The following is an 18,450-nucleotide window of genomic DNA, read 5'->3' as shown; positions in this document are numbered from 1 at the left end:
AGAATGGGCAAGAATTTCAGTCTCTCCATGTGCAAAACTGATAGAGACATACCCCAAGTGACTTGCAGCTGTAATCGTAGCAAAAGGTGGCTCTACAAAGTATTAACGCAAGGGGGCCGAATAATTTTGCACGCACTTTTGACACATTGCAGAGCTCAAACATAAAGATAAAAATTTTTATTTTTTTTTGTGAGAATCACCAACAAGTGGGACACAATTGTGAAGTGAACGAATCTATTGATATTTTTAACTTTTTTTAGCAATAAAAACTGAAAAGTGGTGCGTGCAAATTATTCGGCCCCTTGCGTTAATACTTTTTAGCCCACCTTTGCTACGATTACAGCTGCAAGTCCACTTGGGTATGTCTCTATCAGTTTTGCACATGGAGAGACTGAATCTTGCCCTTCTTCCTTGCAAAAACAGCTGGAGCGCTCAGAGGTTGGATGGAAGCGTTTGTGACAGCATGTCAGTTCTTCCACAGATTCTCGATTGGTTCAGGTCTGGGACTTTGACTTGGCCATTCTACACCTGGATACGTTTATTTGTGACCCATTCCATTGTAGATTTTGCTGTATGTTTGGGACATGTCTTGCTGGAATATAAATCTCCGTCCCATCTCAGGTCTTTTGCAGACTCCACAGGTTTTCATCCAGGATGTCCTGTATTTGGCTCCATCCATCTTCCCCTCAATTTGAACCATCTTCCCTGTCCCGCTGAAGATATCAGCCCAACCATGATGCTGCCACCACCATGTGTTTGACAGTGGGGATGGTGTGTTGAGGGTGAGAGCTGTGTTGCTTTTACCGCAAACTATCGTTTTGCATTGTGGCCAAAAAGTTTGATTTTGGTTTCATCTGACCAGCACCTTCTTCCCGTTTGGTGTGTCCCCGGTGGCTTGTGGCAAACTTTAGACGAGACTTTTTATGGATATCTTTAAAGAAATGGCTTTCTTCTTGCCACTCTCCATGAAGGCCAGATTTGTGCAGGTACGACTGATTGTTGTCCTATACAGACTCTCCCACCTCAGCTGTAGTTCTCTGCAGTTCATCCAGAGTGTCATGGGCCTCTGGCTGCATTCTGATCAGTCTTCTCCGTCGTCGAGCTAAAGTTTACAGGGACGGCCAGGTCTTGGTAATTTGCAGTGGTCTGATACTCCTTCCATTTCAAAATGATTGCTTGCACAGTGCTCCTTGGATTTTTAAGTTTGGGAAATCTCTTTTTATCCAATCCGGCTTTAAACTTCTCCACAACAGTATTACGACTGCCTGGTGTGTTCCTTTTTCTTCATGATGCTCTCTGCTCTTTCAACAGAACCTAGACTATCACAGAGCAGTGATTTTATACCAGAGACTTGATCACACACAGGTGGATCTATTTATCACCATCAATCATTAGGACAACCTTGGATTCATTCAAGATCCTCGCAGAACTTCTGGATGAGTTTGCTGCACTGAAAGTAAGGGGCCGAATAATTTTGCACGCACCACTTTTCAGTTTTTTATTTGCTAAAAAGTTTAAAATATCCTAATAGATTTCGTTTCACTTCACAATTGTGTCCCACTTTTTGGTGATTCTTCACAAAAAAATAAAATTTTATATCTATGTGAAGACTGAAATGTCAATTCGGGGCCGAATACTTTCGCAAGGCACTGTATCTGTCTCTTAAGCGCTAATGCTCCACATGCTCACCACTAGTTGCTAACTTTCTCTGTGCTGGATGGTGCTGGCAGGTATTGTACAGTGGGTTTAGAGCTTCTTTTTGGTTGTTGTTGCTGGAAACAGCTGCCCGCTGCAATGAGACTGAACCAAATGCCAAAACAACAAGCTGTAAGACGCTAAAACGCTGAGAGACACCAATAGAGTTGTTATCTATGGGGCTCGTCACTGCGAGCACCTTTCACATTCACTTCGCTCATTGCTCCTTTGTTAATGGAAAATAAGTATTATTATAGCAGCTTTTACCTTGAGTGGTTTCTTGTAGCAACGTTCTTGACTTCCTGAGGACTTCCATGGTGTCTCCAACAATGTTTTCCCTCTGGACGATGAGGATGAGGCACGGGTTGACGATTCCACTGCTGGCATGAACATGGAGCTGAAGTTCTGCATCGTGCCTGGTCCACTGCCATCTATCAACATGACAAGGAGATTAGGAATTATTGACACCATTATAGGTGTGAAAATCGTTTGACAGCACCAATTCATCTCCTCTTTACCTGCATCTGTAGACAGCATCAGTATGACGCATGTTGTCTTCGCTTGGCGTCAAACACAAAGGGATACCTGCACAGAGTCACCACACCATCATGACCCTGAGGATACAGAGGCATAAACATGTGTCTACAATGCCTTAAAACAGACAAATGTAGTTACCATGGTATATCACAGGGGACTCACCATTGGGTACATCTGCCTCTGGATCCATGTATGTAGTCATTTCTGATGTCTATCAGGTCTCCACTCATGGGATGTAAATTTATCGTACTGAATGATGTGTCCTGCTCTCTCACTCACCTGAAGCAAAGGCAATGGATGTAAATCAACAGTTCTTCCAGGTACTGTATGTTTTGTACACGATTGGATTCTACACAATCCATAGATTGTTTTGGTTCATTTCTCACATGTGCAGGATCTCCAGGAGTCGAGAGCTGTCTAGAAACAGGTGAAATTCTCTGCTCTACCGAAGGATGCCCATCTTGTGCATCTGAAGCAGATACACCACCACGCCCTGTACAACTCAACCAGCCCTGGAAGACTTGGGGCTCAAACGTAGACCACCAGTTTCCTGATGCAAATACAAGACCGAACATTTCGTGAGAAGAAAGAATGATGAAAAGCAGACTTTTCAAAGAATTGTTGGATCGTCTTGGTAATAAAAAAACCCACATAATTCATCCTACCTAACCACTCATGGAGTCTCTTTCAGACTGAGGATTGATTTGGCAAACGGGATAGCGATGGTCACGTAATTATTTCGGTCACTGAAGAGAGGGCCTTCTGGGAGAGTGAGGTAGAGTCTCAGGCTTCAATGTCTGGAGGGGAAGTTGCTTAGTCCTGGGAATTATGGTCTTCTCCAGACTGGCAGCAATCTGATGGGGACAGAAGAAATATGTTATAATCCCTAATAGATGCATCTCCTGAATCAATGCTAGTTTCATAAACCTGTGTTAAGAAGGCAGAGGGTAGTACCCACTGAGTACCCAGGGCCCCAGCATGGGTAAGGCTTTCAAAGAAATGCCTGGTTAAAGTTTAGGCTGAATTTTTGCTGTCAACATAAAAGGAACTTATTGCAATAAGTTAAGTTCAATAAAAAAATGCAATAAGCATACTTTATATTAACACATGAATACTGGGGCATTTACTTTTTTGTATAATATATGAGTATACGTATTGTGCCTTTAATGTATTATCTAATGTTCTATAATGTCGTAAATCCTCATAGTGAACGTATTATGCAGTCATTACATTATGAAGAGGGCTGGAATATGCTCAGGTCCAGATTGTGCGAGACTTAGATCTAAATGTTATAACCCTATTAACCCATACAGTATATGTTTACTTATTGATTCAGCAGTATGCAATTGATGTACAAGGGGAAGGGGGGGTACATACTGTATGTTGGGGCAGAGCTTTCTGTGCACCGCCACTGACAGTTTAAATATGTACTAATCTCAATTAATCCAACTGTTCCCAGGCAACTAATCAAATGATATGAGCAACTTACAAAAGAAAACAGCGCACAAGATCAGGCAGCTGTGGATAATAGTGTGAAAAATGGTTTCTAGAAACTCAAACCCAGTTATTGTGCATGAGGACGGCTATGTACATTACAGCAAATATGTAGCATATAGAACTATATCCATTTTCTGTAGTAACTAGTGGGAAACAGCAACGTGAATAATGGATTTGCTTGAGACCGCTGACCTGCTGAGCGACCTCAGGGTGATCTTCTTGGACCACTCTGTGACACAGGAGGCGTGCCTGGTCTATCCCCCCTGACATTTACTGCTGGTACTGTAGTGATCTGGATGACTGTGGAAAGAAACAGACTGTTAATATAAGGCTGTAAAGGCAACTGGTAACTAGTGCCTCTCTGTCTCGACCATACACACTGACTGTGACATAAACCCCCACCTGTAGCAGGTCTGTACTTGTAGGTTAACTAATGTGGAAGGATTTCTCTATTCAGATATATATCAGATGCAAACAGTGTGTGAATAAGAAGATCAATGAGTAGAAAATGCATTGGATTTGATAATAATGAAGACTTTTAAAGCAGACGGTCAAGAAAATGGTAATTATAAAATGTGATTACCTCATTGACAGAAAGGATCCGTTGAGGCAGCTTGCTGAGGAAACACGAGGTCAATCTCACTAAAGAATCATCAAGCAAGTCATTAGTATGCTGATTTTTCACAGAAACTCCATAAGCACATTTGCAAAGAGATACAGCAGCAGTACTTCCTCAGTACGCTTGCTCGTTGGAACCAGCGGCCAGATTCTTTTCTATTTCATACCTCAGTGATTCTGGTGTCTGTTGTCCTCTTCAAGCCTATCTGCAAACAAAAACTAAATATACTAACTAAAATTAGCAACCTATTGCACAGTCCTTCCAAACAATCCACAAGAAAGCATGATCAGACTTGCTAACAGCACTCTTCTGATTCTTCAGGTTTTAAATTGAATACCCACTTCTGCCTTCCACAGGCGATTAGAGTCCCTTTGTTTAATTACAACGGGCTTAAGAACTAATACATGTCCTACCCTTGCTGAACCAAAATCTGTTTGCTGCCAGTTAAGATCTGGACCTGAGGATTCATAACGCGTTTCTTTGCCCTGGCTGTTGATTTGTCTTCATCTTTGTGCTATATGTGCAATTGTTGTCTAGCTCTGGTGCATTTGTCTTTTTATTTCTGCTTTTTTTAGCGGAGCTGCTGGCAATACAAAATGACTTTTGTGTGAACTGACAATAAAGTTGTCTTTGTATCGTATACAGAACTTACAGAATCGTGACAACTTGTCTAACTGTAATAAAAAAAGTCTCCTTTCGTTCCACTGGATTAGGAGAGCTACCCTTGATTACGCAAATGGTACGGAGAAACATTTCAGGTTTTTTCCTGCGGAACTCTTAGCGCCATTTAAGGTAAATTATTTTTTATATAATATATGGCAACCCCTTCTCGATTACCTTCTAGTGATCTTGTTGATCTCCCGCAGAAAGGGCGTCCGCACCTTCCTTTACAAATAAGTCAATGTTTGTCCTTGACTGACTCTAATGCAATATGACGCAGTGATATGATTCTAATGTGTGTGGATGTAACATGTACAATTATTACTCGGAACTTGTAATTGGCAAGATCTGAGCTGTCTGGTTCTTTGTTTGTTAATGTAAAACTGATAACATATTGAAGAAACTACATCCACAATGTACTGGACAATGAACTTGAAGCAACGTGTACCCAATAACATGAGTCCCTTTACTTGGAGATTTCTTGTGGCAGTCTTCCTGGTGAGTGGTTTGCACCCTTTTGTATAATACCTCATTCAAGTGTGCAGATCTTTCTGTAGGGATCTTGTATCCTCACTCATTTAGTCCTGGAGTTTCTACAAAAAAGTTAAACAAATAAAACAAATCTTGAAACTTGTATGAAATAAAGTGATGGAGGCAATCTCAAAATCGCAAGGCAAAAAGTTTCAATTGTGCAAAATCTAAGTGGTATTTACTTCAATGACGTTGCATCTTGAGAAATGTCAGGTCGCGATGTTCAAACAAAAAACTGAAGCACTACTTGAATCCACTAAATCAGCTCCTTTATACATGGCTACATGATTAAAAACCAGACAAACATTTATAAAGCTTGCAGCATCTGGTGATCAGGGGCTGAAAAATCATGTATTGCATGTTAAGAGATATAATCTTTTATAGTATATATATATAATATATATATATATAATATATAACAAAATGATGTTTATGTGTAATGATGTGTACCAACACAAAAGCCTTTTATAAGACAACTTACTTGGCAGTGCAATAGTGAGCAAAGCTTTGGTCTCCTCCGGCATAAATCCTCTTAAAAAATGCCCCCTCCGATGTCTGCAATGTTATGCAATGATGGCAAGAAATAATAAATTCTAGGAAAGAAAGAGGTTGGATGACCTTTGCATATATAGAGTAGAGTACAACGTGTCAACTTTCAGATCCTATTTTTTTAATATTAACATGATATACTACCACACAACCCTGTAGCTTTTTTTGCATCTTTTCATCTTATTGTTTTAGGTTCACCACCAGTGGGCATGGTGTCTCACAGCCTCAGTAATGACTGGAGCCGACATGGTTGCTTACACAATACATTATCTGCTAGAGAGCTCAATTAAAAGAACTCTAAAAAAAAAAAAAAATGAATCAAATTGACAGACAGTAGAATTGAACAAAATCGCCCTAAACCTTAATAAGCTGGTTATTATATAATTATTTGTTGGTGGGAGTTTCTTTGTTCTGTCCTGCCTCTAGTCCACAGAAAATACTCTATGCAGCTTTATTTGACAGTGCTCACCTGTATCTGTTGGAGATTCAGGAAACCCAGGGGCCTTTGACGGGGGCGGGCTTTTTCTGTTGCAGTGAGCGATTTCCAAGCTGTCCGTTACCACCGAGCCCAATGAGTCCATCTTCTCACGGAGGGTGTGAAGGCAATCGTGTGCTGCCTTATATCATTTAAGAAAATGATTAGTCCTTCAATACCCATTTACACTGACTATTTACTATTACAGCATGCGCGGTGTGCAACACACAACATGTATCCAATGTTTGAAATAAAATGTGTACAAATACACAAATATATAACCTTCCGCAAGCAATCTGTGGTGACTACGTTTCCCATGAGCTCAAACACTTTCCTAGGGTTGATTTCATGGTTTGCAGAGTTATGTCCAAGTTGTCCGTATCCTCCCCTCCATGTAAACACACCTCTTCCTGTAAAATTAGCAACACCCGTTATTCTGACACACATGCCCTGTCTGACTTGCATGGACACTTTCCTTTTCAGATCTTGTGTCATGGACCTTTCGACGACGCGCCATCCATGGAGCGCCGGGAAAGAGCCTGGACGCTTGCCGCAACGTCGCTGACTCATTGAGGTCTGGGCCTCAACTGTCATGTATTGGTCCCTTGTCTTGTGTCTGTCTGTCTGTGTGTGGTTTGTTTGTGTGTCTTTTCTGCACGTGTTTGGTTTGTTTCCCTTCCTCCCAGCTTTCTCTCTCTGTCTTTTTGGATCGGACGCGTTCTATTGTCTCAGTGTATGGTTTGTTTGAAATATCCACAAAAACAACAACAACAACTCATACTGTCACGGGATGGGTCCTCCTTCCAACTCAGCCTAACTGAAACAGAAACTTACTAGACAGGAAGTGACCTCTTCATCCCAGCCGTGGAGATTTTAACATTCACCAGCTGCTTACTGACAACATTTCAGTTTTTTTGTTAGCTACCCATAGCCAAATTGTGGCAGTGTTTGTCTGGTGACTGAAACTAATTTACTTTTTAATCCTGTCCCCGCTCATATTACCTAGCACAGCATTACTACTTGCTTAATTGATGAGATTTGGGGTAAGAGAAGATGAATTAGATGTTAAATTATAATCCGATTTTTAAAGAATGTGAGATATTAACGAACTACTCCTGATTCCACACTTGACCAACTGCGCTTGCACTTAGCAGAATTGCCATACAAGTTAACATGTAACGAATTGACATTCATCATGATTTGTTTTTGGCAATCTCCATTTTCAAATGAGTGGTTTAGATATATCATTGACACTGGACTGTTTAAAATGTGTCCAATTACCCTGAAAGGTGACTGTACAAAGCCCTGAGACTCTGTAGACATTGTAAGGCTATACTATTACATATCTCAGCAATTAAGATGGCCAAATATAATTTGTATAATGAGGAATGATGGTCATAACTATAAAAAAATATATATTTGAAAAAATCAGGCCAAGGCTGTCAAAAAAATAATATTGCCACCATTAATCCAAACCAGTTTGATTCAAATCAAGGTCCTCCACACAACGCTGCAGGATTATCAAATAACCAAAAGAGATACAACTTAACTTGGTCAGTGCTGCTGTGTGTCCTCTCCACAGAGATGTAATCACTCTCTGAGATCTGAAGACTTCAGCAGGGCAGGGAAAGACCGATCTGAAAAAGACCTTTGGACAATTAGTCTGAGTTGAGAGCTTGAATGCTCCAAATTTAGTAGTAGTAGTAGTATTTTTAGGGTGTTGATCCCCCACCGATGCTGTCATTGAGACCCGCTGACCAAACTTGTTGCGCCCCAACCAAACACGGCTCCTGAGAGAGTGGGGCAAAGCTGTGAGCGCCACCTGCTGATATCTGGGCGAAGGAATGCCTGCAAGACTGATGATTTGGCGGTGGAAATGCTCTGTCCGTTTATTCCTAGCCCAAGTTGTCCATATCGATTCTGGCCCCACGAAGACTTGCCCCCTGTTGAAAATATATTGTCTTAAAGGTCCAATGGCATGAACATTTTGACTGAGGTGTTTTAACAGATATGCGTTCCCCCAGCCTTCCATGGTCCCCCAGTGGCTAGAAATGGCGATAGGTGTAAACCGAGCCTGGGGATCCTGCTCTGCCTTTGAGAAAATGAAACTCAGACGGGCCAATCGGAATCTTGCCCTTTATGAGTCATAAGGCAAGGTTTGCCTCCCCTTTCTCTGCTTTGCCCGCCCAGAGATTTGGCCCGGAACGGCTGCGCGGCCATGCCTGACAGCTGAAGTCTCGAGGACCCACAGTATATTGCGAATTACGTAGATAGAACCACAAACCAACAACAGTTTGTTTCCATCCAGAGGAGTAGAGGGAAGACAACTCTGTGCTGTGTTTCGAGTGTAGTGCAGGGAAATACTGCCGGAGCTGGGACGCAGCCGTTCCGCAGTCAGTAGAAGTACCACACATTGACTTTAACAGAAACCTACACAACACCGCGTCGTTTTGGAGCGGATCTGCACACGTTCCGCATCTGGTGGAATTTGGGGGTAAAAAGCTCATTGTGGGACTGGCTCTGGTGCTGTGATTCTGCACCAAGGCTGAATTTGGGAAAGAGCTTCAGATACAGTATCGAGACCCACTAAGGCTTATTAAGAGACTCAATACAGTATTAGGGGACCACTAGGTCTATATAAAGAGACTTCAGATACAGTATTAGGGGACCACTAAGGTCTATATAAAAGAGACTTCAGATACAGTATTAGGGGACCACTAAGGTCTATATAAAAGACTTCAGAACAGTATTAGGGGCCACTAGGTCTATAAAGACTCAGATACAGTATAGGGATAAGGTCTAATAAAAGCATCCAAAAAGCACCATGTCATGGGAATATGTACTTTATGTGGGTCCAACCATGCTCCCTCTTGAAGTGCATGGAGTGCCAATACCCCACACCTACCTGAACATGTGTACATCCGACAAACTCTTGATGTTTCTGAAAAGAAAGAGTTTTGTGTTTTTATTTTTAAATATATGAACATGTTTGAATACACTCATCTGGCCAGTGTGTATCAGTATATATATAATATACTTGGTACACACTATAAATACACCGGCTGATGCAGAGAACCCCCCTCGCGCTTGATAGTTGACACAGAGACGCTTGGTCAGATGTATGCATGTACTTGTACATATTCTGTTGATGTTTATTGAACCTTTACAAGTTAGTGACTCTACATTGTGTAATTATTAACCAGTAATTTCCATGCAGGTCATATGCCATTTGTTGTTGCTTGTTTTGCCATATATGCTTTCAGCATATTTTTTAGCCTACAGTACTTTGAGGTTATTCTTGAGAATATTCTAGACTGTTGTTGTTATTGTTTTGGATTTTCCAATAATTTGCATAAAACAAACATACTCCCTGCTCGCCAGAGCATTAAAACTTGAAAATATCTCTTTCAACTTACATTTAGAACAGATTAAAAAAGAGTGTGACTAATTTGACAACTGCTCGTAGTTAACTATGGTCTCATGCGATTACCCTAATATTAATCGATGCCAGCCAATTGGCCAATGGTTTTAATTGTTCACAATTTTGTGTCTTAAACACAAAGAGTGACCAAATAGCGTGTTGTGCAAACAAGCCAAAACCTTTTCAGGCATATCAGTAATATAGACACATTAGTTCTGAACTTACCTAGGCACACGAACACAATCTTCAAGTTATAGGCCAACTGGCATCTGAGCCCTGGCCCCATGAGAAAACCCCCTTTGTCATTCAGGGCGAAGCGTATGGCCTCTCCACACACACTGCCAGTATGTCTGTGCATCCAGGGCCACAACTGTTCTATGAAACAAAGAGAATTTGATTGTGATTTCGCCAATATTATCATAAAGTAACTAATAAACCAACCTGGTTCTTTCGGACTTCTCGTGTCCCAGCTGCCCAGGTCATTGCAGCACGGTGTATACTGTCCCGTCCCCAGCAGGAGCGGTGGTGTCTGTGGCCACACCCCACATTGCACACTTGCTTCCTGAAAGAAATCACATTTTCGGGCTCAACCACAATCTCTTCATCATCCCACCCAAGCCTACGGTCCGTAGGACATTACCCACACAGCATCGTAACCTCCCTCTGGCCCTCCTGGGGAACGGAGAGACCCTCGGCTAATTACCCTACGGCAGAGCAAATTCACATAGCATACTTTAGGTGTTGCAAAATACAAGTTCAGCTGGTATCAACTAGCAAGGTAGCCAAAATAACGTTATGGCTAAATAATATTATCGCTATCTTATAATAATTTGGGATTAACGTAGCTACAAATACAGTGAACTCGTAGGTTAGCTGACCTATATCGTAACAGATACCAGTAAGCTACAGTTAAATCAACGGTTACATGACGTCAAGTTAGCTAATCCGTATAACACGACTTCCGTTTGGGGCGTTTGGATTCCGAATAACGCGCGTTTTAAATATGTATTATTCATATTTGCCGTACACTATTACCCACAAATAAGAGTTTAAGGTATTGACCGTTTTCATAAAAAATAACTGCCATATCTTTCGGGATTTGAAAGAAAGTTTTTAATATACAAGCGGAAGTATTGTTCTGGTTTTTTCTGAGAAACCGTGTAAAGACAGCTAGCATGCATCTGACGGTCGTTTACCACGAAGATTACAAGCGAGGCGATCAGTCGACTGATGCAACTGACCAAGTCATTTGGCCTAAATAAGGTTATAAGTGTTACGTTTAGAATGACGGTTAACGCTTAAGACGTATTTTAGTAAAGCGTTCGACACGTGGTCACACGTTTCCAGCGTTTCCCAACAGTGCTGAGTAAGCGAGCAACGTTAGCGTAACATAGGTAACAGTTCACCTAAACGTTCACTGCATAGCTAAATAGCACTTAAAGTTATGTAAACGTAACTCCTTTACGTCTTGTGAAAGCATCAACAAGTTACAATCAAGTGTAATGTTAACGGTAAGTCTTGTATAACGTTAAAGCCATGCATCTTACACAACCCTCGAATCTGACAATGATTTTGTCTTACAGGGTTTCCCTCACATGCTTGTCACGTTAAAAACACACATACCAGCACACTTTCAGTATGTATATTTAAGGCCAATTAATATATTAGATATTTTTAATTTCTACCCAAACCCTCCACCTCCGAGGCCTGTCCACACCGCTGTACGGTGCTGCGGTCAGAAACTCAGTTAGCTCCACTAGACTCTGAATTTCCGGTTTTTCTTAATAACTCGTTTTTGTACTTGGCATACAATACTGTGTACTTGGCGTACTTACACTGGCAACTTGGCGTTCGTACAAACTGTGCTTTCAGTTTCATTAGATACTGAGAGTACTATCGGGTTATCTGTAACACTTTTTTTTTTTTTAAATGTGGGTTTTAGGGACATGTTTTGACTTTATTTGACACACTCATTTACCGGAAGTTTTCTTCTTTTACTTTCTTCACTTATGGAGGCGTGAAGAGTCGCGACGCATAAAATGTTCTAGATGGTGACCACCGCATGCGTCTTCAACGCGCAAACACGCGCGCGCACACACACACACACACACAATTTACACATAAAAGCATCAAGTTGTAGAAAAGTTAAAATCTCTCACACATACTAAAAAGCAAAGTTTTAATACATGAGATAGATAAAAGTTATTCAAAATTGACAACATCAGCATTATATGAACATTTTATATTTTTTTGCACACCTTCCAATTATGAGTCTCCGGAAGATCGGACTTCTCTTGCTTGGACCATATTTTCCTTTTTCAAACCAACCAAGTCTTGTGGACTTTTTACCACCCACAAACACCCACACCCACCACACACACACACACACACACACACACACAAACACACACACACACGCGATAGTGTTTATTTACACTAAAGCCCAACTACACTGCTGGCTTCCAAAATAATATCTAGATTAAAATGATTTGCCCCTTTGAGGGTACAAACAAAAGCAACTTACAATAAAAATCAATCAGAATATAATGAAGTAAATGCTGAAATATTGTAGGCTACAATGCACAGAGGACGGACCAAAGTAGGAGTAGGAAACAAAGTGTGATTCTCTAAAATGATTTATTTTTTTTGACAGGGATTATCCTGAAACGACCGTTTCCTTGAATCATGCGAACAACATGAACTTCAGAAACTATCCAGGGTCAGTAAGTTTTGTCTATGAGCTCTGTGATCTTTGTAATTTGACTGGTGTTTCTTTAAAATCTCATCGTTTGCTGGCCTTCTCTTCATCTATGTGCTTTTCCAAGGCTCAGAGAGGTGACACACCCTTTACAGCAGGGTCTCAACAGGGGGTCCGCGACCCCTAGGGGGGTCCCGGAGGTACTGCATGGAGGTCGCGAAAGTTTTGGTTGATTAGACTTTTTTTTATATCCCCCCCCCCCCTGCAATTTTTTTCCACTAATGAAATGTCTTTAAACACATTAACATGAACTCACACACTGTAAAAGATACATGGAGGCAGAAGAGTCTTCAGTCATCAATGCACACATGGTACTATAGGACCAGTTTGATAGAACACATTTTATACAAATATATATGGGGGTCGCCGCTCCATCTCGCCATCATTGGGGGTCCTGGCCTGGAAAACTTGAAGACCCCTGCTTTCAGTGTTTCTCTTGTGCGTTATTATGTTTTAAAATGTAATTTGGAAATAATAGACATAGAACTCGACTTTAAAAGACGAAACAGGTGTAGATGAAGTGACCAATGTAGGAACGGAGGAAATAAATGGGATTCACGAAATGACTTTTTGCTTTGATGGGGATTTCTCCTAAAAACATACATTATCCTGAATCATCTGCCAACACATGGAAGGTGAGTAATAATGGCCATTATTTATGATAATGGAGATGAGAATGATCTGTAAAGAACAGTGCAGTATTGCTAGGATCTTCTCATTTGGATTGGTACTTGCAGATCCATAGAATATATTCCATATATAAAGTGTAGTTAAGTTCTATACTTAAAAAAAACCCACCTAGAATATAATGAGATTAGATTAAAGTTAAATGTCATCATTATATATACAACTATTTTTACCTCAGGGATATACCCTAAATGTTCCAATATCATTAAGTATTTTTGATTGTTTATATTCAGTATTCACATAAGCAGCATGTTATTGTTGTACAGGTTCAGGTGAGCTAACTTTAAAGTGTTAAACTGTTGTTGGTTGTTTATAACACTTGTATTGTATTTTAAAGAATACTTTTTAGACTTATCATAGTTTGAATAAAAACAAAACTACAGAAGTCAATATAATACCGGTACAATTACCCCAATGTATGGAGAGTCAAAGAATGACTTAAAAGACTAAGTAAAGTACAGTCCCAATATAAAGGTGTACTCACAAGTTATTCACTTAATTACATTAATTGCACGATGAGTGACAACCGCCCCAAAAGAGACTGTAAAGGTGTACAGTTGATCGTAAATTATTAAGAACACTATCTATTACTACGCAGATCAAAGTATTTTAGGTGTAGATGGAACTGTAATTGACAGGTGGTGACAGGTGGTTTTGTTTCTAAAATGCACATTCAAATGCGACATCATAAGTCGTGGGTCAGGCGTGACTCTTCCTTTTATTTCTTTTGTAGTGACAGATAAGTAGACTCTAACTTCCGACTGCTCAACACTGCAAGGCCAATAGCCTCTTTCCCACAACACACCCATCTTAGTGGACATTTTCTCTAACAGCGCATGTCACATGAGTAACTTTAGATCTTTAGACAAACAGGAACAGTACTTGTTTGAAATTAGTGTATCTTGTTTTGCTGGTTTGCTGGGGTTTCCATTGTGACTTACTCAGAGCAGGAGGAACCCTTTGCTCATAAGTTACAATCAGCGCGCAAAGCAAACCAAGAGAAAACTGTTGCACTTCGGAGTAAGTAAAACTCTTTATATTTTTTTTATGACACTATGTGTGATGAGCTCTGTGTCTATGTAATTTGACTGGTGTTGTTTCTTTAAAATGCTCAGATCCGTTGCTGGCCTTCTCTTCATCATATGTGCTTTTCCACAGGACTCAGAGGTGAGCAACCCTTACAGTGGTTCTCTTGCGTTTTTGTATTTGAAATGTAATTTGGAAAGAATAGGATAACTCCAATGTAAGGAAGGAGGAAATAAAATGGATTCACAGAATGACTTTTTTGCTTTTACAGGGAATTTATCCTAAAACTACAGTACTAATCATCTGCCAACAGCATGAAGGTGAGTAACTATCCAAAGTTAAATGCCGTCATTATTTATGATAATTGAGATGATATACGTATTTTACGTTCACCTCTTGAAGAGGACTGAGTGAAGAAGACGTGCATTTATTGGCCAAGATCCTTTCATCGTGATGTGGATGCAGATCCAAACTATCTCCACCACTTAAAGGTCACAGAGACTTGCATGGGGCTGAAGAGAGCAACAAGGCCTACAAAATGAATGGATCGCACACACTATGGATTTCGATGTGCATCAATCCAGCTCTTCAGCATTGCTTTTGGATTCCAAAGTCAAGTCATACCTGGCAGCCCCTCCAATGTTCCATGATTCATGGAAAAATAGCACTTATTCAGGTCAAACACGACATTGGTAACCTCCTCTTTGCTCAGAGGCAACTCAATGTCTGCTTAACAGGCAGATATATATGGATGGTGGATCAGCGCCAGTGCTACTCGCTTAATTATGTTTGCTTTGCTGAATTTGCTTATTCAACGTCAACTCTTGGGATTATAAGTGTTCACAATGTAGCTTTGTATACAGTTTCAGCACAGATTACACCTTTGAAGTGAAACTTTGTAAACATTGGCTTCACAGCAGCTACTGCGGCTAAAATGGACAGAAAGGAATATGCTACAGCTAGATTTTAGCTGAATGTGAAAGTAGTTTACTCCTAGCTTACAGGAGTTTTAGCATTTAGCTAAATGCTTACAGTCGCACCAACAGAAACACAATCACTGGTATGTATGGTATATACGATACGTCACTTGGAGTGACTCAGTAATGTGCGTTATACGGCTATTTGGTTGCTACTTTAGCTAACTTTAGCTATCAAAAGCTATGTTCATACGCATTGCGTTCTAGAAGACCAACAAATGCTGTAGCAGCAAAACATATTTATGTGAGCAATGGTGCCTTTTATTGCCTATGTAATTTGACTTTTGAATTTGAAAGAGGGGAATGTATACATCTGCTTTCAAACTGCCCTTACTGTTTTTTTGTGACCACTGTTTGACCATTTTGAAGTGGCTGAGAGGCAGAATTACTTTGCTTTTGTTTTCATTTTTTCATGTCCTACATAAGGGACAAAAGAGAGACGAGATTAGACAGACATAAACATCGGTACTAGTTTTCTCCAGTGGTAATCTTAAGATCTTACTCCACATGGCTGTGACTTGTCTCCTTCACGAAGAGCAATGTCACCACCGACATTAAAAAAGAAGAGCCTATCAGGCCAGCAGTGCTGAAGTGGCCAGAAGGGGATACACCCAAATTCCACTGACACGTACAACCCATATATCCTGCAAACATGTTCAGAAGAGAGAAGAAACTGTATCTTCACAACATCTTGCTAGTCACTGCACATAGTTTCCCCCATACACTGAGGACTGTGATTGCAAAAATTGGCAGGAAACACTAAAAAGAATAAAGAATCTCATCCACACGTACAGTGGAACTAAGTCCTGTACCATAAGACACATGCCCATCTGTAGCTAGCATTAAGGAATGTAGCCAACTATTTTAGTTCAAAGGAAGCGTTACTTTAGCTGTGTGCATGTGAAAGGACACACCACTGCTGCACTAACTAGTCTGGACTAGTTTGAAGAGAACATTACAGTAGTAACGCTATGCTTTTAGTCTCAGCAGGCTTTATGAAAGATTCGCTCAGCTTCAAATGCGTGTTATAATCAAGAAGAATTCATTGTTTTAAATACTTACACTTACGTTACACTTACCAAAATAGTAGACAAGCCCACACCTCCTAATGCTGCCAGTGCATGTTAGTCGTGGGTAGATGTGAGGCTGACCAGCCACTTCTCCATTAGTAGGAAGGACAAACGTTGGCTAGAGAGACAGTGAGGAAAACTCATTAAGTGAGGTGTTTATGGCAGAGAATCAAGATCATTCAATTTGACATACGGTAGTTAAAAAAAAAAAGCAGATTTACAACCATGGCATGGTTTATCCAGGGGGGGAAGAAGTGTCAATAGTTGTGGGGTAGACAATTCTCTGTCATAGCAAAGGGTCGCAAAGTAGAACAACAAACTAAATGGAATGCATAGACATGGAGTTAATGTGTAGACCATTCTAGTTTATGATTTCAAAAGTAAGATTTTTAAACGTTTGTTTCTCACCATGCCCACGGGGAAGGCAAGACAGAGAATAGTAGTCTTTACATCTGTTCAGAGCCTCTTGGACTTTTCCCCTGTTTAGATCTCAGTGCCGCCAGTCCAAAGAAGACATTGTTAATAACTGAAATTTACAAGCCACATTACCATTATCCACATTTTCCATGTCCTTTTCTCAATCTGCAATATAGTTTATTGTACACCATGTTATTACTGCAGTTATTAAGACGATGTGGGTATGGACCTACCAAATTCAAAAAGTGAGTACTTCCAAGGTCCTCCATAAACAAAGATTCCTGGTGGTAGCTTCTCTCCATTCTTACAGCGAGACTCTTACAACGAGGCATACAGCTGAATGCTGCAACATGGTACCCTCTGCTCAGGTTGAAGTCATTCTAATGAAGCTGCACTGATCCGGACAAACCACCAAGTAATTAAAACACTGGCAAAAACTGTTTTTTAAGGTGGTTTTCTTCTTCAAGCTTGAGGTACTTCGGGCAGCGGGGGATCTTTAAAGATTAGTGTAATTCAGCACAAGCTTTCAAATGTTTGCAAGCACCGGAACAAGGCCCACTGTTTCTCATTCTATGTCCTAGTCATTCTTGCATAACACCGCGCTGAGCATGTGACCGGTTGACAGTTTCATTCACGTTGAGAGCTTAACAGTTAGGTAGCTAGTTAGTAGTTCTCAGTTTCAATGAAAAAAAACACACTTGAACTGATCTTTACAGTATAGCCTAGCACCCAAGACACTGCCACGGCCATCATTTTGCTCCTTTAATGTCATTAGCTAATAAAATGGAATATTAAATCTGTTGTTTGACTGTTGACTCACCGTTCTGGTGAACATTAGGCGTGTATAAACCTGAGGTGGTGCTAGAGAAGGTGGTTGGGGGGAACACAGGCCTTTTGTAGGCTTGGCTATCACAGAGTAAACGAAGCATGATTTGATGCCACCATGCCATGTTACAAGATGTATGATACACGTGTTCTCAATCAGCTGCCAACATAAAGACATCTTCATATTCCCTTGGACAACTGCCTTCTAATCATGTCATAAATCAAAACACATTGCAATGACATGTTCACGTCTTATTTCTGCAGAGGTTAAGACCGATTCACATGAAATGGTTTTTCCAGGAAGTACTGTCTTTGGCAGAACATGAGTAATATATCTTAGATATGGATAAAAAAATAGCAGGGGACTAACTGCCACTTTGCATAAAACTTGCATTGAGAGCCATGATGTCTCTCTCTATGGGTGGGCCAAATTCTCTGGGCGGGCGAAGCAGAGAAAGGGGGGGGGGGGGGGGGACATTCAGATCGGCCCAGCTGAGCTTTTTCTCAAAGGCTGCAGGAGACCCAGGGGTCGGTTTACACCTGTCCCCATTTCTAGCCCCTGGGGGGGCCATAGGCAGGCTGGGGGAACTCATATATTGTTAAAAAACCTCACAAAGTGAAATGTCCATGCCAGGGACCTTAACATATCACAGTAGGAAACGCACAGTTCAAAAATCAAATTAATATGGTCTAATTCCATTTGAGC

At 40.7% G+C, this 18,450-nt stretch overlaps 1 protein-coding gene and 1 long non-coding RNA gene across 3 annotated transcripts in view; one reads left to right on the top strand and one right to left on the bottom strand.

The window, feature by feature from the left end:
- Positions 1 to 18,450, top strand: part of herc4 (HECT and RLD domain containing E3 ubiquitin protein ligase 4) — a 45,937-nt gene that overhangs the window by 22,168 nt on the left and 5,319 nt on the right. The window lies entirely within an intron of this gene.
- LOC116694006 (uncharacterized) overlaps positions 1 to 18,450 on the bottom strand; it is a 26,298-nt gene that overhangs the window by 5,846 nt on the left and 2,002 nt on the right. The window contains exon 2 of the long non-coding RNA XR_004333050.1: positions 14,929 to 14,931. This is a non-coding gene — a long non-coding RNA (uncharacterized LOC116694006). The remainder of the gene's footprint in view (positions 1 to 14,928; positions 14,932 to 18,450) is intronic.

This window comes from Etheostoma spectabile, chromosome 8, assembly GCF_008692095.1.
Source record: "Etheostoma spectabile isolate EspeVRDwgs_2016 chromosome 8, UIUC_Espe_1.0, whole genome shotgun sequence".
In the NCBI taxonomy this organism is placed as follows: domain Eukaryota; kingdom Metazoa; phylum Chordata; class Actinopteri; order Perciformes; family Percidae; genus Etheostoma; species Etheostoma spectabile.
This window is presented reverse-complemented; position numbering and strand designations above follow the sequence as displayed.